Source organism: Salmo trutta, unplaced genomic scaffold (assembly GCF_901001165.1).
Source record: "Salmo trutta unplaced genomic scaffold, fSalTru1.1, whole genome shotgun sequence".
Taxonomy (NCBI): domain Eukaryota; kingdom Metazoa; phylum Chordata; class Actinopteri; order Salmoniformes; family Salmonidae; genus Salmo; species Salmo trutta.
Window position 1 is genome coordinate 628,578 of NW_021822511.1, and position 24,062 is coordinate 652,639.

General features: G+C 45.7%; 1 protein-coding gene across 2 annotated transcripts in view; it reads right to left on the reverse strand.

Moving 5' to 3' along the window:
• LOC115182449 (receptor-type tyrosine-protein phosphatase epsilon) overlaps positions 1 to 23,285 on the reverse strand; it is a 229,046-nt gene extending 205,761 nt beyond the window's left edge. For both annotated transcript variants that reach the window (XM_029744042.1, XM_029744043.1), the window contains exon 1: positions 23,085 to 23,285. The gene's annotated coding sequence lies outside the window, so the exon portion shown is untranslated. The remainder of the gene's footprint in view (positions 1 to 23,084) is intronic.
• Positions 23,286 to 24,062: the final 777 nt, after the last annotated feature.

A 24,062-nucleotide genomic window follows, 5' to 3' on the forward strand; every position in this document is an offset into this window, starting at 1 on the left:
GAGAGAGAGAGAGAGAGGGAGAGAGAGAGAGAGAGAGAGAGAGAGAGAGAGAGAGAGACAGAGAGAGAGAGAGAGAGACAGAGAGAGAGAGAGAGAGAGAGGGAGAGAGCGAGAGAGCGAGACAGACAGAGAGACAGACAGAGATAGAGAGCGAGAGAGAGAGACAGAGAGACAGACAGACAGAGAGAGAGCGAGAGAGACAGACAGAGAGAGACAGACAGAGAGAGACAGACAGAGAGAGAGAGCGAGAGAGAGAGAGAGGGAGAGAGCGAGAGAGCGAGACAGACAGAGAGACAGACAGAGATAGAGAGCGAGAGAGAGAGACAGACAGAGACAGACAGAGAGAGAGCGAGAGAGACAGACAGAGAGAGACAGACAGAGAGAGAGAGCAGTAGTGACAGAGAGCAGTAGTGACAGACACACTAGCCTACTGTAACAGATGGTATATAAATGGGTGGGGTTAAGGCTTGAGACGGTGTGAACGATGCTGAACGATGCTGAACGATGCTGAACGATGCTGAACGATGCTGGACGATGCTGAACGATGCTGAACGATGCTGAATGATGCTGAACGATGCTGAATGATGCTGAACGATGCTGAACGATGCTGAACGATGCTGAACGATGCTGAACGATGCTGGACGATGCTGAACGATGCTGAATTATGCTGAACGATGCTGGACGATGCTGAACGATGCTGAACGATGCTGAATGGGTGGAGACCAAGAAGAGCTCTCCAGTAGGAACCAAAACATTCAAAGGAACTTTTCTTAAACGTGTGGTTACAAGTTTATCATCGTTCAAAGCAGAATTACTTTCCCATTGTTCCTCAACTGTAGTGTTATGATATACCATTTTGTAGCTCTGAGTCTCTACTTTTATCCAATGTAATAAAAAAACACACAATTTCAAATTGTGCTACATAAGACCCAAATCCAGGTTGTGAGTCACATATAGTCAAAACCCACAAAAACAAATTAATTCATCAGACAGACCAAATGAAGCACCACAGAGTTAGAGCCAGAATTAGAACACAGACAGAATATAAATATGAATCTCCATGGTTACACCCATATCATTCCTTGACAACCAACCGCCATTGGACCTGAGAGGAGGAATCCTAGAAATCCCAGGCACCACCACAACACCCCCATGACTAGATAATGAAGCACCACAGACAGTCACACCATATCATTCCTGGTAACCAACCACCAACCACCAACCACCATATCATTCCTGGTAACCTTTCCTAGCCCACGTTAGCAGCGGCTAACTCAACGGCTAGGAAGTATCACTTCTGTAGTGAATAAGCTCAAAGTTCATACCAGTTCATACCATAGCTCACGCCGAGGTTGGCTTAGTTCTGGCCTTGATATGTGTCTGTCCTTCTAACGTAGAGGCTGCAGACCTCCCGTACTGGAACATACTGGTTATCTTTTCGTCAAAGGCTTATATAGTGGAGAGGGGGGAGGGAGGTGTTTCATCGTTTATAACCCCATGTCTCTTCACAGGGTTGGCCACTGATCGGCAGGGCACTTTCCCTATGAAAACCCAATTCTCTCATTTGGAAGCTAAAATTACATTTAATCTCCTAACAAACAATTTCAATATCAAACATTTCAATTGCATAACAATTCCATGTGACTCTGATAACTAGAGGGTGTATACTTTCTCAGGTACAGTTTATGTCGTCCTGTCATAATGTCTCAGATAACAATGAACTGACATACATACTCATTACGTTATCAAGCATATTTCCAACTGGTTTTATTATCAAAAGATGGTTCCTTTCCCCATTTGTTTGATGTTCCCAGACTCTCTATATTTAACAGGACAGCAGTCCTTCAGTAGGGTCAGTAAGAGAGGGGAAGGGAGAAAGGTATTTATGGGGGGGGTCATAAACCTTACCCACAGGCCAACGTCATGACACAACCTCCAGCACCACAGACAGACAGAGTCACACCATATAATTCCTGGTAACCAACCTCCAGCACCACAGACAGACACACCATATCATTCCTGGTAACCAACCACCAGCACCACAGACAGAGCAACACCATATCATTCCTGGTAATCAACTACCAGCACCACAGATAGGCAGAGCAACACCATATCATTCCTGGTAACCAACCTCCAGCACCACAGACAGACAGAGTCACACCATATCATTCCTGGTAACCAACCTCCAGCACCACAGACAGGCAGAGCAACACCATATCATTCCTGGTAACCAACCTCCAGCACCACAGACAGACAGAGCAACACCATATCATTCCTGGTAACCAACCTCCAGCACCACAGACAGAGTCACACCATATCATTCCTGGTAACCAACCACCAGCACCACAGACAGAGCAACACCATATCATTCCTGGTAACCAACCTCCAGCACCACAGACAGAGCAACACCATATCATTCCTGGTAACCAACCTCCAGCACCACAGACAGACAGAGCAACACCATATCATTCCTGGTAACCAACCTCCAGCACCACAGACAGGCAGAGTCACACCATATCATTCCTGGTAACCAACCTCCAGCACCACAGACAGGCAGAGTCACACCATATCATTCCTGGTAACCAACCTCCAGCACCACAGACAGAGTCACACCATATCATTCCTGGTAACCAACCTCCAGCACCACAGACAGACAGAGTCACACCATATCATTCCTGGTAACCAACCTCCAGCACCACAGACAGAGTCACACCATATTATTCCTGGTAACCAACCACCAGCACCACAGACAGAGTAACACCATATTATTCCTGGTAACCAACCACCAGCACCACAGACAGAGTCACACCATATCATTCCTGGTAACCAACCACCAGCACCACAGACAGAGCAACACCATATCATTCCTGGTAACCAACCTCCAGCACCACAGACAGAGTCACACCATATTATTCCTGGTAACCAACCACCAGCACCACAGACAGAGTCACACCATATCATTCCTGGTAACCAACAACCAGCACCACAGACAGAGCAACACCATATCATTCCTGGTAACCAACCTCCAGCACCACAGACAGACAGAGTCACACCATATCATTCCTGGTAACCAACCTCCAGCACCACAGACAGACAGAGTCACACCATATCATTCCTGGTAACCAACCTCCAGCACCACAGACAGACAGAGCAACACCATATCATTCCTGGTAACCAACCTCCAGCACCACAGACAGACAGAGTCACACCATATCATTCCTGGTAACCAACCTCCAGCACCACAGACAGACAGAGCAACACCATATCATTCCTGGTAACCAACCTCCAGCACCACAGACAGACAGAGCAACACCATATCATTCCTGGTAACCAACCACCAGCACCACAGACAGAGTCACACCATATTATTCCTGGTAACCAACCTCCAGCACCACAGACAGACAGAGTCACACCCATATCATTCCTGGTAACCAACCACCAGCACCACAGACAGAGCAACACCATATCATTCCTGGTAACCAACCTCCAGCACCACAGACAGAGCAACACCATATCATTCCTGGTAACCAACCTCCAGCACCACAGACAGAGCAACACCATATCATTCCTGGTAACCAACCATCACTGGAATTTAGAGGAGAGGAATCTCAGGCACCACGGCAACTAAATCTGAGCTCTGCCCAATAGGACACATCACATGCAAATGAAAATATCCTTTAATATTCCAGTTGATCATGTGTGAATCTGGGAGAGTGTTGTGGCACCAACACTACACGTGGTTTCTTCTACACACACACACACACACACACACACACACACATAGCTAGCTATGTTGTGTGTCTTAGCTTTAAATTGAAAAGGAAGAGAACAAGCCTCCCCCGTGTTTCTCTCCTGTCTCCCAATTTCTCTCCCCCCTGTTTCTCTCCTGTCTCCCAATCTCTCTCCCCCTGTTTCTCTCCTGTCTCCCAATTTCTCTCCCCCCTGTTTCTCTCCTGTCTCCCAATCTCTCTCCCCTGTTTCTCTCCTGTCTCCCAATCTCTCCCCTGTTTCTCTCCTGTCTCCCAATCTCTCTCCCCCTGTTTCTCTCCTGTCTCCCAATCTCTCTCCCCCTGTTTCTCTCCTGTCTCCCAATCTCTGTCCTCCTGTTTCTCTCCTGTCTCCCAATCTCTCTCCCCCTGTTTCTCTCCTGTCTCCCAGTCTCTCTCCCCCTGCTTCTCTCCTGTCTCCCAATCTCTCTCCCCCTGTTTCTCTCCTGTCTCCCAATCTCTCTCCCCCCTGCTTCTCTCCTGTCTCCCAATCTCTCTCCCCCTGTTTCTCTCCTGTCTCCCAATCTCTCTCCCCCCGTTTCTCTCCTGTCTCCCAATCTCTCTCCCCTGTTTCTCTCCTGTCTCCCAGTCTCTCTCCCTCCTGTTTCTCTCCTGTCTCCCAATCTCTCTCCCCTGTTTCTCTCCTGTCTCCCAATCTCTCTCCCCCTGTTTCTCTCCTGTCTCCCAATCTCTCTCCCCCTGTTTCTCTCCTGTCTCCCAATCTCTCTCCCCTGTTTCTCTCCTGTCTCCCAATCTCTCTCCCCCCATTTCTCTCCTGTCTCCCAATCTCTCTCCCCCCGTTTCTCTCCTGTCTCCCAATCTCTCTCCCCCTGTTTCTCTCCTGTCTACCAATCTCTCTCCCCCTGTTTCTCTCCTGTCTCCCAATCTCTCTCCCCCTGTTTCTCTCCTGTCTCCCAATCTCTCTCCCCCTGTTTCTCTCCTGTCTCCCAATCTCACTCCCCCTGTTTCTCTCCTGTCTCCCAATCTCTCTCCCCCTGTTTCTCTCCTGTCTCCCAATCTCTCTCCCCCCTGTTTCTCTCCTGTCTCCCAATCTCTCTCCCCCTGTTTCTCTCCTGTCTCCCAATCTCTCTCCCCCCTGTTTCTCTCCTGTCTCCCAATCTCACTCCCCCTGTTTCTCTCCTGTCTCCCAATCTCTCTCCCCCTGTTTCTCTCCTGTCTCCCAATCTCTCTCCCCCTGTTTCTCTCCTGTCTCCCAATCTCTCTCCCCCTGTTTCTCTCCTGTCTCCCAATCTCTCTCCCCCCTGTTTCTCTCCTGTCTCCCAATCTCTCTCCCTCCATTCACAGTGTACTCCATCCTTCCCAACCCTCTTTCTGTATTTAAACAATAACCAGTTATATAGTGGATGTCATGCTGTGGGATAATGCTGTGAGATAATACTGTGGGATAATGCTGTGGGATAATGTGGGATAAAGATGTGCGATAATGCTGTGTTATAATGTTGTTGTATAATACTGTGGGATAATGCTGTGGGATAATACTGTGATATAATGCGGTGGGATAATGCTGTGCGATAATGCTGTGAGATAATTCTGTGGGATAATGCTGTGGGACAATGCTGTGAGATATAATGTGAGATAGTGCTGTGGGATAATGCCTTGAGATAATGTTGTGAGATAATGCTGTGTGATATTGCTGTGAGATAATGCTGTGAGATAATGCTGTGATATTATGCTACACTATGTGAGGCCTAGAGCATGTTGCTACTGCTCAAATCTGATAGGAGGAGGGAAATACAGGGCGTGGAAACTATCAAAACAACCCTCTATTTCCTCCTTTGTTTTTACGCTCGTGGAACATGACAGCCATCATGGTAACTAAACAGCAACAGGATGTAAAAAATGGAGGAGAATAAGCTGACTGAAAAATTCCAATGTAGGAAAACTCCATAGGAACTACATAGGGAAAAAGGTGTCCTCATGTTCAATAGTGAGAGCAGTAACAGCCCACCATGAATGACAGAAACCATTAGATGAACCACAGGAGTGCTCTGCTTGCTGTTTCTCAGGACAACAGTAGCACAGAACACAACTGTTTATTAGCCCTGCAGTGAGAAACTATTCAGCCATTGTGTGTCACCGTGGCTAAACAGGAAGGAAGCTGACTCCAACTAGTCTGTTCTCATGAGTCTGCTGAAACCTGAAGACATCCTCTCTTTCCCTGGCTAGCTAGCTAGGCTAAGCGGCTAACTAGCCCCCTGCTGTACCACAGCTGCTTGGTGTGATAGCAGGCCACACTACAGGAATGGATTAGTTAGCACCGGTCCCAGATGTGGTAGTGACGTATTAGCAACGTCATGACAACGGCCATATGAGTTGACACGACAGCACAAAGCCTTGTATGTGTGTGTTTGTTTGTGACTAACGGAAAGAAATGGCGAGCGCTCAACCAACGTAACTCGAGGTACATCACTGAAAAGGAAAAGGTGAAACACTTTCTCACCATTAAAAACATATATTTTTTTAAAGAAACTATTAAAAGCTTGACATTTTGGCCTTAATCATTGGCCTTCAAGCTTTGTTTGTGAATCACCAAGTTAGACAGACAGACAGGCTGAAGACAGGCTCAGTCAGGAGACCAAGTCTATGTACCTCCCTCCCTCTCCTCTCTCTCCCTCCCTCTCCTCTCTCTCCCTCCCTCTCCTCTCTCTCCCTCTCCTCTTTCTCTCCCTCCCTCTCCTCTCTCTCCCTCTCCTCTCTCTCCCTCCCTCTCCTCTCTCTCCCTCTCCTCTCTCTCCCTCCCTCTCCTCTCTCTCCCTCTCCTCTCTCTGTCCCTCCCTCTCCTCTCTCTCCCTCTCCTCTCTCTGTCCCTCCCTCTCTTCTCTCTCCCTCTCCTCTCTCTGTCCCTCCCATTCCTCTTTCTCTCCCTCACTCTCCTCTCTCTGTCCCTTTTTCTCTCTCTGTCTCTCCCTCTCCTCTAGATCTATAACTGACTCCTTATTTTAGATCTATAACTGAATCCTTAGTCTAGGACTATAACTGAATCCTTAGTCTAGATCTATAACTGAATCCTTATTCTAGATCTATAACTGAATCCTTAGTCTAGGACTATAACTGAATCCTTAGTCTAGATCTATAACTGAATCCTTAGTCTAGATCTATAACTGAATCCTTAGTCTAGATCTATAACTGAATCCTTAGTCTAGATCTATAACTGAATCCTTAGTCTAGATCTATAACTGAATCCTTAGTCTAGATCTATAACTGAATCCTTAGTCTAGATCTATAACTGAATCCTTAGTCTAGATCTATAACTGAATCCTTAGTCTAGATCTATAACTGAATCCTTAGTCTAGATCTATAACTGAATCCTTATTCTAGATCTATAACTGAATCCTTAGTCTAGGATGCATGTGATTTCATGTTCTAATGCTTTACTATATAATCTTTGGTAGGATGACTAATTGTTCATTGTGATAGATAATGGAAACAGAGAGGAGGCCAGTTTCCCAGAGATGTAAATATCCCGACTATCCGGTCTGTCTCCAGTGAATATTTGTCTTCCTGTTCAGATGCTCAGATAAAGATAGAGAGTGAAGAGACCCAGTGGTTAAAGACACACACACACACACACACACACACACACACACACACACACACACACACACACACACACACACACACACACACGCAGACACGCACGCAGACACACACACACACACGCACACACGCACGCACGCACGCAGACACACACACACGCACACACACGCACACGCTCACACGCACGCACACGCGCACACCCACACACACACACACAGACACACACATACTAACGTGCACACACTTACACACACACGCATGTGAACATGCACACAGACACACACACGTTAACGTGCACACACACTTTCAGTACCGGTCAAAAGTTTTAGAACACCTACTCATTCAAGGGTTTTTCTTTATTTTTTACTTTTTCCTACATTGTAGAATAATAGTGAAGCCATCAAAACTATGAAATAACACATATGGAATCATGTAGTAACTAAAAAAGTGTTAAACAAATCAAAATATATTTTATATTTGAGATTCTTCAAAGTAGCCACCCTTTGCAATTGATAGAGAGGGACAAACAAGGAGTAAACAGCACAATGACACAACAAACGTTTAAGCACATAACAACTAACCTATTTAATCAACTGTGTGGCAAACAAATCAACACTCACTATGCCAACCAAGCCGTGTGTCTGTCAGTAACCGTCTCTGTTTCCAGTCACACTGTGGTCGACTTCTAACACATGGCCAACTGCTGACAGGAACCAGGGTTAGCAACATGCTAACACATGGCCAACTGCTGACAGGAACCAGGGTTAGCAACATGCTAACACATGGCCAACTGCTGAGAGGAACCAGGGTTAGCAACATGCTAACACATGGCCAACTGCTGAGAGGAACCAGGGTTAGCAACATGCTAACACATGGCCAACTGCTGAGAGGAACCAGGGTTAGCAACATGCTAACAACAACACGGGCATGATCTTCTCCACTCCTCTCCTCTCTACTCCCCTCATCTCCTCTCCTCTCCTGGCTCCCCTCCTCTCGTCTCCTCTCCTCTCTCCACATCTCCTCTCCTCTCCTCTCTCCACATCTCCTCTCCTCTCCTCTCCTCTCCTGGCTCCCCTACCTAGCCACAGCTGCAGCCTCCAGCATCATCAAGATGCAGGACATGTTCTCCTGGCTGTCCTCTCCTGGCAGCAGCCTCGAGCTTCGTCAGGATGCAGGGCATGTTCTCCTGGCCCTCCTATCCCCTCCCCTTCTCACCCCTCCCCTCCCCTCCTCTCCTCTCCTCTCCCTTCCTCTCCTCTCCTCTCCTCTCCTCTCCCTTCCTCTCCTCTCCTCTCCCTTCCTCTCCTCTCCCTTCCTCTCCTCTCCTCTCCCTTCCTCTCCTCTCCTCTCCCTTCCTCTCCTCTCCCTTCCTCTCCTCTCCTCTCCCTTCCTCTCCTCTCCTCTCCTCTCCCCTCCCCTCATCTCCCTTCCTCTCCTCTCCTCTCCTCTCCTCTCCTCTCCTGGACATAGTCGCAGCCTCAGCCCACTGCAGCATCTGATCTGACTGCCTTAATTTACACAGCCATCACATTCAACACTGAAGAATACAAAGAAGCCAAAAACTACAGCCATCACATTCAACACTACTAAGGACTACAGCCATCACTATTCAACACTACAGCCATCACTATTCAACACTACAGACATCACTATTCAACACTACAGCCATCACTATTCAACACTACAGCCATCACTATTCAACACTACTAAGGACTACAGCCATCACTATTCAACACTACAGACATCACATTCAACACTACAGCCATCACTATTCAACACTACAGCCATCACTATTCAACACTACTAAGGACTACAGCCATCACTATTCAACACTACAGCCATCACTATTCAACACTACAGCCATCACTATTCAACACTACAGCCATCACTATTCAACACTACTAAGGACTACAGCCATCACTATTCAACAATACAGCCATCACTATTCAACACTACTAAGGACTACAGCCATCACTATTCAACACTACAGCCATCACTATTCAACACTACAGCCATCACTATTCAACACTACTAAGGACTACAGCCATCACTATTCAACAATACAACCATCACTATTCAACACTACAGCCATCACTATTCAACACTACAGCCATCACTATTCAACCCTACAGCCATCACTATTCAACACTACAGCCATCACTATTCAACACTACAGCCATCACTATTCAACCCTACAGCCATCACTATTCAACACTACAGCCATCAGTATTCAACACTACTAAGGACTACAGACTACAAAGGCTCCAGCGAGTACAGGAGGAGATTATTAAAGCTGACTGTGCTCTTTCTAATGTAGAAACATGCTACACAGTGAATGAATTGAATAAATCTCAGTGTCGATCCCATCCCTTGTAATTAATGAGGCTGAGCAACAATGAGAAGTCCAGGAATGACAAAGCTATTATTCTCTCTTTGATGACGTCGTCAGTACTCACTGTAGGTCTACAACATGGGGTTTCAAGGGCACAACTTATCCTATGATTAACAGCTGAAAAATATAAGAATATTTATTATTCCTTTAAAAAAAATCATTGCTACAGATAAATCTTCCAAACCTCATTACAAACACTTAAATCATTAGACGAGCAGGGGGGATATCACAGAGCTCTCTGGTTAGTAGTCCCAGACTCCCTGGGAAAGAATGAAATGAAACTGAAATTGGGTGCTTTGGCCAAACATAAATAATTCATCAGTAATGCCTCCTCCATCGCTCCCTGTCTCCAGCTTCTGTAGTGATACAACCAAGGCTTTATTATCCCTGTCTGCCTAAAAGATCCAGTCATCCACCTCTCCACTCCTCTCCTCTCTTCTCCTCTCTCCTCCTCTCCTCTTCTCTCCTCTCCTAAATCTCTCCTCTCCTCTCTCCTCCTCTCCTCTCTCCTCTTCTCTCCTCTCCTCTCCTAAACTCTCCTCTCCTCTCCTAAACTCTCTCCTCTCCACTCCACTCCTCTCTTCTCTCCTCTCCTCTCCTCTCTCCTCCTCTCCTCTCTCCTCTCTCCTCCTCTCCTCTCCTCTCCTCTCCTCTCTTCTTCTCTCCTCCCTCCTCCTCTCCTCTCCTCTCTTCTCCTCTCCTCCCTCTCCTCTCCTCTCCTCTCCTCTCCTCTCTTCTCCTCCCTCCTCCTCTCCTCTCCTCTCCTCTCCACTCCTCTCTTCTCTCCTCTCCTCTCCTCTCTCCTCCTCTCCTCCTCTCCTCCTCTCCTCTCCTCTCTTCTTCTCTCCTCCCTCCTCCTCTCCTCTCCTCTCCTCTCTTCTCCTCTCTTCTCCTCTCCTCCCTCTCCTCTCCTCTCCTCTCTTCTTCTCTCCTCCCTCCTCCTCTCCTCTCCTCTCTTCTCCTCTCTTCTCCTCTCCTCCCTCTCCTCTCCTCTCCTCTCTTCTCTGTAGTACCATATTGTTAGGATGATATAAGATTGTAATTGTTAGTATTAGATGAGTACAAAACAAAAGCTAACAGCTAATCTGGATGATCCATTTAAAGCTGTAATCATGTTGTATTTATTTTAACCATTTCAGCTGTCGCGCTGTTCGCTCCTAACAGATTCACAAACCCCTGCACTTGCCGGGACAGGCCTGCTCCATCCGTGGCTAAAGCCAGTCTGAGAAACGTGCTAACATACATTTGTCCTATGGAACTAAATAAATACTGCACTCTGACCCGCAAAACTTATTTGCAAGATTCATGATAGTATTGATAGACAAAGCAAGGAAAATGACCTTCTAAACATGTAGTTTTATTGAAATTTACAGCTGTTGGTAAGTAACATGGGATGGAACCGGTTCAGGGAAAAGAACCGAAAACCGGAAAATAACCCAAAAAAATGAAGGAACAGAATCAGAACCGGGAATGAAAGTGATCTATACTGTTCCGGGAACAGAACCGTTATTTTAAAAGCATGGGAATCGGTTAATACTGTTCTTCTACTTTTCCGGGTATTTTTGTTCAAGTCCCACAAAAAAAGGTAACAAAGAGCTTATGCAAAGCCCCTCCTCCTGTCAATCAGAAACTTCTTCCAGAGTCTTCCTGACTGTCACGTCCTGACCAGTAAAAGGGGTTATTTGTTATTGTAGTTTGGTCAGGACATGGCAGGGGGTTATTTATTTAGATCTATGTTTAGGGTTATTGGTTTGACCTTCAATTGGAGGCAGCTGTTCTTCGTTGCCTCTGATTGAAGGTCCTATATAGAGGGGTGTTTTTGTAATGGGTTTGGTGGGAAGTTGTTTTTGCATTGCTGTGTGTAGCCTGCAAGACTGTTGGTCGTTCGTTCGTTTTCTTGTTTTTGTTACGTGTCTCAAATAAAGTAAATATGAGCACTCAACCCGCTGCGCCTTGGTCTACTCCATACGACGACCGTTACACTGACAGCTGAACATCTTTGCCAGTGTATGTGTGTGTAGGCCACCTGCCCCTCCCCCCCCAAAGCATAGCTGTAACAAGTGTGATTCAGAAGACGGGGAGAGAGAGATTTTTTATTAAAGAATGGATTCACTTTTTCAATGCTAGTTAGAGATACTATAGTTATCACATTTCACATTGGATTTATTAACTACAAAACGTAAGACGTGTTTTTAATTCTGGTGCCGCTCTGCACACACAAGCTTGTTAGCTAGCTAGCTCTGGTCCAACGTTAAGCCAATTCTGAAGTTCAGACATTCAAAGTTCGTCCATAAGGAGCTGCTCCTCCGTAGGTATATATTTCCATCACATGTAAACAACTCACTGAACTACAGTTGTCCTGCTCCATAGCAAGCTGCTCTATCCACAAAGCATGATTTGTGAAGTTTAATTTAATGTCAAGCTAAATGTTTAAAAAAAAAAAAAAATGATTTCAGATGTTTAAAAAAAAGAACAGAAAGCAACGATATAAACCAGTACTTTTTTTGGTGTTCGAACCAGTTCAGAACATTATTTTACTGGTCGTAACAGTGGACTTGAACGAAAAACAATCTGTTCAGAATCGTAAAATAATTTTGCTTCCAACCCCCCTGATAAGTAAGGAATCTGCTAGTTTCTGACATGACTTACTGCATCTCCAAGGTGAAGTCAGAAAAGCCACAGATCAAAATCATTGTAGGCTACAAGGTGTAATAAAAATCTATGTGACGTTATATGACCACATAGGTAGATCAGATCACAATATAACTCCTACTGTATACCAGACAGTAACCTTGGTTCACATCAGATCACGACATAAGTCATATACCAGACAGTAACCTTCAGATCAGATCACGACATAAGTCATATACCAGACAGTAACCTTGGTTCAGATCAGATCACGACATAAGTCCTATACCAGACAGTAACCTCGGTTCAGATCAGATCACGACATAAGTCATATACCAGACAGTAACCTCGGTTCAGATCAGATCACGACATAAGTCATATACCAGACAGTAACCTCGGTTCAGATCAGATCACGACATAAGTCATATACCAGACAGTAACCTCGGTTCAGATCAGATCACGACATAAGTCATATACCAGACAGTAACCTCGGTTCAGATCAGATCACGACATAAGTCATATACCAGACAGTAACCTTGGTTCAGATCAGATCACGACATAAGTCATATACCAGACAGTAACCTTGGTTTTGCCCTCCTCGCCCAGCTGGGTCTACATGTTATGGGCCAGTGGAAACGGAAAGAGGTCATTCTTACAACACTGTATATCAACACAGTGATATTCCACTGGACTCCTGTGGAACTCAAGAACATCTTGCCTTTGAACAAAACTTAAACATCCTTCAAAATGCTTTCCTTACTGAGAGAACAACTAGCATAACTGTTTCCCAGGCTAATGAAATAGGCCTATTTAGATCAAACCTAAGGCTCCATATTTAATGGAGAGGCGTATTGTTTCCCAGGATAAACCAATATTAGTTATTAGTTATATATATATTTATATACCATGAATGTACTGTAGGTGTACAGTAGCTGTGAACTTAGTCCCTGCACTGTTAACATTCCTTCCTACTAAATGAGGCCTAGAGCAACAGTGTAATCACTAAGTTAATCTGTTTCTGGGACACACCCTGCTTTCAATCTCACAGCAGGGCGACGACACAGCCAAATAGGGCTGGCATGTTCCCTGGCCTGAAAACACACTTTATCTAACCCAATCGACTGTATGTTGTATATGTCATCCATAAACATTGTAAACTATGATCCCCTTGGCCAGAGAATCATGTTGGCCGACGTAAACGCATGATTAGTACATAGTCGTAAACAACTATTTTCACCGTAGGCATGATTCCATTTCCAACAAGCTGATGAAGGTTGATGTCCGTTATGTCATTTATTTTACTGTAAAACAAAGTATTAAAATTAGTAACTGAAACTTACATTTCCCTCTTTTTGATCATTCATGAGTGGAAAGGCAATTCCAGGGCCACTAGCAGCATTTTGAACATTTTAGTTTCAAGGTTTTTTATTGTGTTCATGAAATATGTGACACCGATACAATACAATAGACAAGGTATGTGTTGTACCATCATACTGAACCCCATCACACTGAACACCATCACACTGAACCCCATCACACTGAACCCCATCATACTGAACCCCATCATAGTGAACCCCATCATACTGAACCCCATCATACTAAAACCCCATCATACTGAACACCATCATACTGAACACCATCACACTGAACCCCATCATACTGAACCCCATCACACTGAACACCATCACACTGAACCCATCATACTGAACCCCATCACACTGAACCCCATCACACTGAACCCCATCACACTGAACCCCATCACACTGAACCCCATCATACTGAACCCCATCACACTGAACCCCATCATACTGAACCCCATCATACTGAACCCCATCACACTGAACCCCATCATACTGAACCCCATCACACTGAACCCCATCACACTGAACCCCATCATACTGAACCCCATCACACTGAACCCCATCACACTGAACCCCATCACACTGAACCCCATCACACTGAACCCCATCACACTGAACCCCATCACACTGAACCCCATCATACTGAACCCCATCATACTGAACCCCATCACACTGAACCCCATCACACTGAACCCCATCACACTGAACCCCATCATACTGAACCCCATCATACTGAACACCATCACACTGAACCCCATCACACTGAACCCCATCACACTGAACCCCATCACACTGAACCCCATCATACTGAACCCCATCATACTGAACCCCATCACACTGAACCCCATCACACTGAACCCCATCACACTGAACCCCATCATACTGAACCCCATCACACTGAACCCCATCACACTGAACCCCATCACACTGAACCCCATCACACTGAACCCCATCACACTGAACCCCATCATACTGAACCCCATCACACTGAACCCCATCACACTGAACCCCATCATACTGAACCCCATCACACTGAACCCCATCATACTGAACCCCATCATACTGAACCCCATCACACTGAACCCCATCATACTGAACCCCATCACACTGAACCCCATCACACTGAACCCCATCACACTGAACCCCATCATACTGAACCCCATCACACTGAACCCCATCACACTGAACCCCATCACACTGAACCCCATCACACTGAACCCCATCACACTGAACCCCATCATACTGAACCCCATCACACTGAACCCCATCACACTGAACCCCATCACACTGAACCCCATCACACTGAACACCATCATACTGAACCCCATCATACTGAACCCCATCACACTGAACACCATCATACTGAACACCATCATACTGAACCCCATCATACTGAACCCCATCATAGTGAACCCCATCATACTGAACCCCATCACACTGAACCCCATCACACTGAACCCCATCACACTGAACCCCATCACACTGAACCCCATCACACTGAACCCCATCATACTGTTCTGAGCAGCTGCTCTAATATATTGTCATCATTCCCTCCTTCTCAGTGCTGCTTATTCTCTAATTCAAACCAGAACTTTCCCCTGGCTGGCTTGACTGGGGAACTCCTCTCCTCTCGGCTGTTCTGCTCTGCTTTCCTCCCCCCTCCTCTTCCATTCCTATCCTCTCCTCTCGGCTGTTCTGCTCTGCTTTCCTCCCCCCCTCCTCTTCCATTCCTATCCTCTCCTCTCGGCTGTTCTGCTCTGCTTTCCTCCCCCCCTCCTCTTCCATTCCTATCTTCTCCTCTCGGCTGTTCTGCTCTGCTTTCCTCCCCCCTTTCCCTGGCTGGCTTGACTGGGGAACTCCTCTCCTCTCGGCTGTTCTGCTCTGCTTTCCTCCCCCCTCCTCTTCCATTCCTATCCTCTCCTCTCGGCTGTTCTGCTCTGCTTTCCTCCCCCCTCCTCTTCCATTCCTATCCTCTCCTTCTCTCCTCTCCTTCTCCCCTCTCCTATCTCCTCTCCCGTCAACTCACCTATCCTGAGTCTACGGAAATAATTCTGACAGAATGGTCTCATCTCATTCTTCTCCTCGGTGGACCATCTCATGTGGCTGCCATGTGCTTGCCCATGCTGATAGCTACCACAGAGTGAATCAACAGAATCAACAGAAGATGCTACTTTTAACAGATGGTTGATAAGTCCTGTTGCAACTGAGGAGACATCCTCCTAGATCACCATATTGCTTCTACCTTTCAGATCAGGGGTAAGGGGTAGAGGTCGACCGATTAATCGGAATGGCCGATTAATTCGGGCCGATTTCAAGTTTTCATAACAATCGGTAATCGGTATTTTTGGCCACCGATTTGGCGATTATTATTATTTTAATTTTTTTATAAATATTTTTTAACTAGGAAAGTCAGTTAAGAACACATTCTTATTTTCAATGACGACCTAGGAACAGTGGGTTAACTGCCTTGTTCAGGGGCAGAACGACAGATTTTTACCTTGTCAGCTTGGGGATTCAATCTTGCAACCTTACGGTTAACTAGTCCAACGCTCTAACCACCTGCTTTACATTGCACTCCAGGGAGCCTGCCTGTTACGCGAGGGCAGTAAGAAGCCAAGGTAAGTTGCTAGCTAGCATTAAACTTATCTTATAAAAAACAATCAATCAATCAATCATAATCCCTAGTTAACTACACATGGTTGATGATATTACTAGTTTATCTAGCCTGCCCTGCATTGCATATAATCGATGCGTTGCGCATTCGCGAAAAAGGACTGTCGTTGCTCCAACTTGTACCTAACCATAAACATCAATGTCTTTCTTAAAATCAATACACAAGTATATATTTTTAAACCGGCATATTTAGTTAATATTGCCTGCTAACATGAATTTCTTTTAACAAGGGAAAATGTGTCACCTCTGCAACAGAGTCAGGGTATATGCAGCAGTTTGGGCCGCCTGGCTCGTTGCGAACTGTGAAGACTATTTCTTCCTAACAAAGACAGCCGACTTCGCCAAAGGGTGATGATTTAACAAAAGCGCATTTGCGAAAAAGCACAATCGTTGCACGACTGTACCTAACCATAAACATCAATGCCTTTCTTAAAATCAATACACAGAAGTATATATTTTTAAACCTGCACATTTAGCTAAAAGAAATCCAGGATAGCAGGCAATATTAACCAGGTGAAATTGTGTCATTTTGCGTTCATTGCACGCAGAGTCAGGGTATATGCAACAGTTTGGGCCGCCTGGCTCGTTGCGAACTAATTTGCCAGAATTGCACATAATTATGGCATAACATTGAAGGTTGTTCAATGTAACAGGAATATTTAGACTTATGGATGCCACCCGTTAGATAAAATACGGAACGGTTCCGTATTTCACTGAAAGAATAAACGTGATAGTTTCCGGATTCGACCGTATTAATGACCTAAGGCTCGTGTTTCTGTGTGTTATTGTGTTATAATTAAGTCTATGATTTGATAGAGCAGTCTGACTGAGTGATGGTAGGCACCAGCAGGCTCATAAGCATTCATTCAAAACAGCACTTTACTGCGTTTTGCCAGCAGCTCTTCGCAATGCATTGCGCTGTTTATGACTTCAAGCCTGTCAACTCCCAAGATTAGGCTGGTGTAACCGATGTGAAATGGCTAGCTAGTTGGCCGGGTGCGCGCTAATAGCGTTTCAAACGTCACTCGCTCTGAGACTTGGAGTAGTTGTTTCCCTTACTCTGCACGGCTGTTGTCGATGTGTTCCTGGTTCGAGCCCAGGTAGGAGCGAGGAGAAGGACGGATGCTATACTGTTACACTGGCAATACTAAAGTGCCTATAAGAACATCCAATAGTCAAAGGTATATGAAATACAAATCGTATAGAGAGAAATAGTACTATAATTCCTATAATAACTACAACCTAAAACTTCTTACCTGGGAATATTGAAGACTCATGTTAAAAGGAAGCACCAGCTTTCATATGTTCCCATGTTCTGAGCGAGGCACTTAAACGTTAGCTTTCTTACATGGCACATAATGCACTTTTACTTTCTTCTCCAACATTTTGTTTTTGAATTATTTAAACCAAATTGAACATGTTTCATTATTTATTTGAGGCTAAATTGATTTTATTGATGTATTATATTAAGTTAAAATAAGTGTTCATTCAGTATTGTTGTTATTGTCATTATTACAAAAAAAAATTTAAAAAATCGGCCGATTAATCGGTATCGGTGGTTTTGGCCCTCCAATAATCGGTATCGGTATCGGCGTTGAAAAAGCATAATCGGTCGACCTCTAGTAAGGGGTTAGGGGTAAGGGGTTAGGGTTAAGGGGTTAGGGGTAAGGGGCTAGAGGTTGGGGGTTAGGGGTAAGGGGCTAGAGGTTGGGGGTTAGGGGTAAGGGGCTAGAGGTTGGGGGTTAGGGGTAAGGGGCTAGAGGTTGGGGGTTAGGGGTAAGGGGCTAGAGGTTGGGGGTTAGGGGTAAGGGGTAAGGGGTTAGGGTTAAGGGGTTAGGGGTAAGGGGTAAGGGGTTAGGGTTAAGGGGTTAGGGGTAAGGGGCTAGAGGTTGGGGGTTAGGGGTAAGGGGTTAGGGGTAAGGGGCTAGAGGTTGGGGGTTAGGGTTAAGGGGTTAGGGGTAAGGGGTAAGGGGTTAGAGGTTGGGGGTTAGGGTTAAGGGGTTAGGGGTAAGGGGCTAGAGGTTGGGGGTTAGGGGTAAGGGGTTAGGGGTTAGGGGTAAGGGGCTAGAGGTTGGGGGTTAGGGTTAAGGGGTTAGGGGTAAGGGGCTAGAGGTTGGGGGTTAGGGGTAAGGGGTTAGGGGTAAGGGGCTAGAGGTTGGGGGTTAGGGGTAAGGGGTAAGGGGTTAAGGGGTTAGGGGTAAGGGGTTAGGGGTAAGGGGCTAGAGGTTGGGGGTTAGGGGTAAGGGGTTAGGGGTAAGGGGTAAGGGGTAAGGGGTTAAGGGGTTAGGGGCTAGAGGTTGGGGGTAAGGGGGTAAGGGGCTAGAGGTAAGGGGTTAGGGTTAAGGGGTTAGGGGTAAGGGGCTAGAGGTTGGGGGTAAGGGGGTAAGGGGTTAGGGGTAAGGGGTAAGGGGTTAAGGACCAAGGAGAAAGGGCTAGGGAGGGAATTAGTACCAGTTAGTTCTGTAACAGAGAGGAGAGGTCTCTATGAAGGACCAGGTAGTTCTGTAACAGAGAGGAGAGGTCTCTATGAAGGACCAGGTAGTTCTGTAACAGAGAGGAGAGGTCTCTATGAAGGACCAGGTAGTTCTGTAACAGAGAGGAGAGTTCTCTATGAAGGACCAGGTAGTTCTGTAACAGAGAGGAGAAGTCTCTATGAAGGACCAGGTAGTTCTGTAACAGAGAGGAGAGTTCTCTATGAAGGACCAGGTAGTTCTGTAACAGAGAGGAGAGGTCTCTATGAAGGACCAGGTAGTTCTGTAACAGAGAGGAGAGTTCTCTATGAAGGACCAGGTAGTTCTGTAACAGAGAGGAGAAGTCTCTATGAAGGACCGGGTAGTTCTGTAACAGAGAGGAGAGGTCTCTATGAAGGACCGGGTAGTTCTGTAACAGAGAGGAGAGGTCTCTATGAAGGACCGGGTAGTTCTGTAACAGAGAGGAGAGGTCTCTATGAAGGACCAGGTAGTTCTGTAACAGAGAGGAGAGGTCTCTATGAAGGACCAGGTAGTTCTGTAACAGAGAGGAGAGTTCTCTATGAAGGACCAGGTAGTTCTGTAACAGAGAGGAGAGTTCTCTATGAAGGACCAGGTAGTTCTGTAACAGAGAGGAGAGTTCTCTATGAAGGACCAGGTAGTTCTGTAACAGAGAGGAGAGGTCTCTATGAAGGACCAGGTAGTTCTGTAACAGAGAGGAGAGGTCTCTATGAAGGACCAGGTAGTTCTGTAACAGAGAGGAGAGGTCTCTATGAAGGACCAGGTAGTTTCTGTAACAGAGAGGAGAAGTCTCTATGAAGGACCAGGTAGTTCTGTAACAGAGAGGAGAGGTCTCTATGAAGGACCAGGTAGTTCTGTAACAGAGAGGAGAGGTCTCTATGAAGGACCAGGTAGTTCTGTAACAGAGAGGAGAGGTCTCTATGAAGGACCAGGTAGTTCTGTAACAGAGAGGAGAGGTCTCTATGAAGGACCAGGTAGTTCTGTAACAGAGAGGAGAGGTCTCTATGAAGGACCAGGTAGTTCTGTAACAGAGAGGAGAGGTCTCTATGAAGGACCAGGTAGTTCTGTAACAGAGAGGAGAGGTCTCTATGAAGGACCAGGTAGTTCTGTAACAGAGAGGAGAGTTCTCTATGAAGGACCAGGTAGTTCTGTAACAGAGAGGAGAGGTCTCTATGAAGGAATAGGGTGCCATTTGGGGTCTATTGTAGTGCACTATATAGGGAATAGGGTGCCATTTGGGGTCTATTGTAGTGCACTATATATAGGGAATAGGGTGCCATTTGGGGTCTATTGTAGTGCACTATATATAGGGAATAGGGTGCCATTTGGGGTCTATTGTAGTGAACTATATAGGGAATAGGGTGCCATTTGGGGTCTATTGTAGTGCACTATATAGGGAATAGGGTGCCATTTGGGGTCTATTGTAGTGCACTATATAGGGAATAGGGTGTCATTTGAGGTCTATTGTAGTGCACTATATAGGGACTAGGGTGCCATTTGGGGTCTATTGTAGTGCACAATATAGGGAATAGGGTGCCAGTTGGGGTCTATTGTAGTGCACTATATAGGGAATAGGGTGCCATTCGGGATGCAAACCTATGTTTTCCTATAGCTACAGTATTTCGATTCATCAGAGGCCTTATTTTATTTATTTAACCAGGCAAATTCATATTTACAATGACGGCCTACCCCGGCCAAACCCTAACAACGCTGGGTCAATTGTGCGCCGCCCTATGGGACTCCCAATCACGGCCGGTTGTGATACAGCCTGGAATCGAACCAGGGTCTGTAGTGACGCCTCTAGCACTGAGACGCAGTGCCTTAGACCGCTGCGTCGATACCAAAACATTCTCATCTTGCTTGAGTTAGGGTATTGCAAGTTTGACTATTGCAATATCATGGAAAAACGCCATACCACAATCTAAGAGACACTGCAATGAAGCCACAAGCTCCAACAAGCCTCCAACTGAAACACCATCTGTGGGCATCATGTGTTGCTATGGAGGTGGGGCAATCCTCCACTAAGGCAAACACAACAATAACAGGTTGGTTTCTCCCTGTTCAACCCCAAATAAAAGTCTTTCCATGGTATTTTCTACGTCCCTTTCTGTGTTATTCATGTACATCTTGTTAAAAAATTCTCTGAATAGTTTATGTTCTTACTCTTGACACATCGGTCAAAAATGGCTTTAACTCCCTAATTGGCATGCCTTTACACCAATAAGCTAGTTCTCCACCCAAACAGGAAACAAGAGAAGCTTCAAATGGAATGTTAAATGTAGCTGTACCTAGGAGACGGCAGCAGCACAGCATGGGGGCTCTCTGCACCAGAACAATGTGTGTTAAATCCTGGCTCTCCCTCCCAGATACACAGAGAGACAAGAAGACAGGGAGAGCAGCCTCCATGCTGGCAGATAGAGGTCCAGGACAGGACGTGGATACACAGGGAGACAGGAAGACAGGGAGAGCAGCCTCCATGCTGGCAGATAGAGGTCCAGGACAGGACGTGGATCCACAGGGAGACAGGAAGACAGGGAGAGCAGCCTCCATGCTGGCAGATAGAGGTCCAGGACAGTACGAGCCTGGAAAGAACCCTGCCAGATACACTATCTTACATATAGTGTATCTACATTTTCACCAACCTCAACGAGAATTTACTGTTGGGACTTGTCAGTAACAGATTCACATAGTGTTAATATGCTTAGGCCTACCAGTGATACAAACTGACAATACACATGAACTGTATTTCACAAGCATTTATACTTTATAATGTGAGTTACAGTCTATATAGTAGTTATGTATTGTCTATATAGTAGTTATATAGTAGTTATGTATTGTGAGTTACAGTCTATATAGTAGTTATGTATTGTCTATATAGTAGTTATATAGTAGTTATGTATTGTGAGTTACAGTATATATAGTAGTTATGTATTGTCTATATAGTAGTTATATAGTAATTAAGTATTGTCTATATAGTAGATATATAGTAGTTATGTATTGTGAGTTACAGTCTATATAGTAGATATATAGTAGTTAAGTATTGTCTATATAGTAGTTATATAGTAGTTATGTATTGTGAGTTACAGTCTATATAGTAGTTATATAGTAGTTATGTATTGTGAGTTACAGTAAGGTATTATGACATGTTTATTCTATGGCTGATTCAATCTGTCACACTTCATCCTTGCTCATCGTAATGGATAATGACACAAGGCATGCAAGCAACGTCTGAATTCCTGCCATGCCTTCTCAGTACACAGCTGAATGTTCCTGGTTGGGCTAACTGCAGGCAGGCTACGGAAAGAGATACGGGGGTGTTAGGAGTGACCGTTCGAGGCTCATATCAAACAACATGTTGTGTCGATGTATCTGTACACGTGAAGACAGTCGCTTCGCTCTCGCCCCTGGCAACCAGATGGGTAACATAGGCATTACGTGATATTGGAAGAAGTCTTCATGACTCTTAGTATTAAACCCCGTGTCAAAATGTGCCCATGTCTGCTCACTGAAGACTGTACCCATAACTGATAGGAAAGCATGTCTCTACCGGCACTCTCTCTCTCTCTCTCTCTCTCTCTCTCTCTCTCTCCCTCTCTGTCTCTCTCTCTCTCTCTCTCTGTCTCTCTCTCTCTCTCTCTCTCTCTCAGGCCCAGGCTACGTCTATTGAGCAACTTTTAGGGGAATACAGTAGCTACTTCTGTTGCAACAAACAAAATGAATGAATCAACAGCGGAGGGGAAAAAACAAGATTATAGTAGAGGGTGGTTGTAAGAGATGAAAATGCTATGTTGTAAAAAGCTTTGCTCCACTAAACCCACATAGTTGTTACCGTAAAGCCTTTGACAGAAGGCGCCTCAGGTTGAAAGACAGGGAGGGTAGTAATGCCTCTCTCACGCATACCTGCCTATCTATGTGCTTTAATAATCAATCTCTCTATGCCACTGCAAAGCTATCGCGTTTATTATAATGAAACTGGCACAGACAGCTAGTCTAAATGCACACGGTGTAATTCGTAACGTAGTCTACGTTGAACGCATTCTTTCCATCGATCCATAATGTGAAGGAACGCAATCAGCCGGTGGAGAAAAACACCGCATTTCAATGCTGTCAAATTCTGCCGTTTTTCGCTCGCTAAATCATATGCCACCATGACAACAACAACAACAGAAAACACCTTCAATCAACACGAAATCATGCAAAACCCTATTCCTCTTACCGTGGTGGTTTCACAATTATATCCAGTATTCGTGTCCGTGGCGAGAGAGCTCAGAGAGAAACCTAAGGATGGTCATAAACCGTAGCCGACTCCACGGTTTGTTAAATCTTGTCCAGCCACTCATCGAAAAACACCGAGTTATGTTAATGTGAACATAACTGCTGCTGTCAGTGAATCTCCCCGCTCCTCTAGTCCCCACTCCCCTTCCCCGCTGTCTGGGCTCGTCTCCCTAGCTGCCGCTACCGGGGAGAGAGAGCCGCCTGGCGCACAGCTTTATTACGGCATGGGAAAGGATCCTCCACTAGATTCAGCCGAGGGAAAGGATCCTCAACTGGATTCAGCCGAGGGAAAGGATCCTCAACTGGATTCAGCCGAGGGAAAGGATCCTCAACTAGATTCAGCCGAGGGAAAGGATCCTCATCTAGATTCAGCCGAGGGGAAAGGATCCTCATCTAGATTCAGCCGAGGGGAAAGGATCCTCCACTAGATTCAGCCGAGGGGAAAGGATCCTCATCTAGATTCAGCCGAGGGGAAAGGATCCTCCACTAGATTCAGCCGAGGGAAAGGATCCTCATCTAGATTCAGCCGAGGGGAAAGGATCCTCATCTAGATTCAGCCGAGGGGAAAGGATCCTCATCTAGATTCAGCCGAGGGGAAAGGATCCTCATCTAGATTCAGCCGAGGGGAAAGGATCCTCATCTAGATTCAGCCGAGGGAAAGGATCCTCAACTACATTCAGCCGAGGGAAAGGATCCTCATCTAGATTCAGCCGAGGGGAAAGGATCCTCATCTAGATGAAAGGATCCTCAACTAGATTCAGCCGAGGGGAAAGGATCCTCATCTAGATTCAGCCGAGGGGAAAGGATCCTCAACTAGATTCAGCCGAGGGGAAAGGATCCTCATCTAGATTCAGCCGAGGGGAAAGGATCCTCATCTAGATTCAGCCGAGGGGAAAGGATCCTCATCTAGATTCAGCCG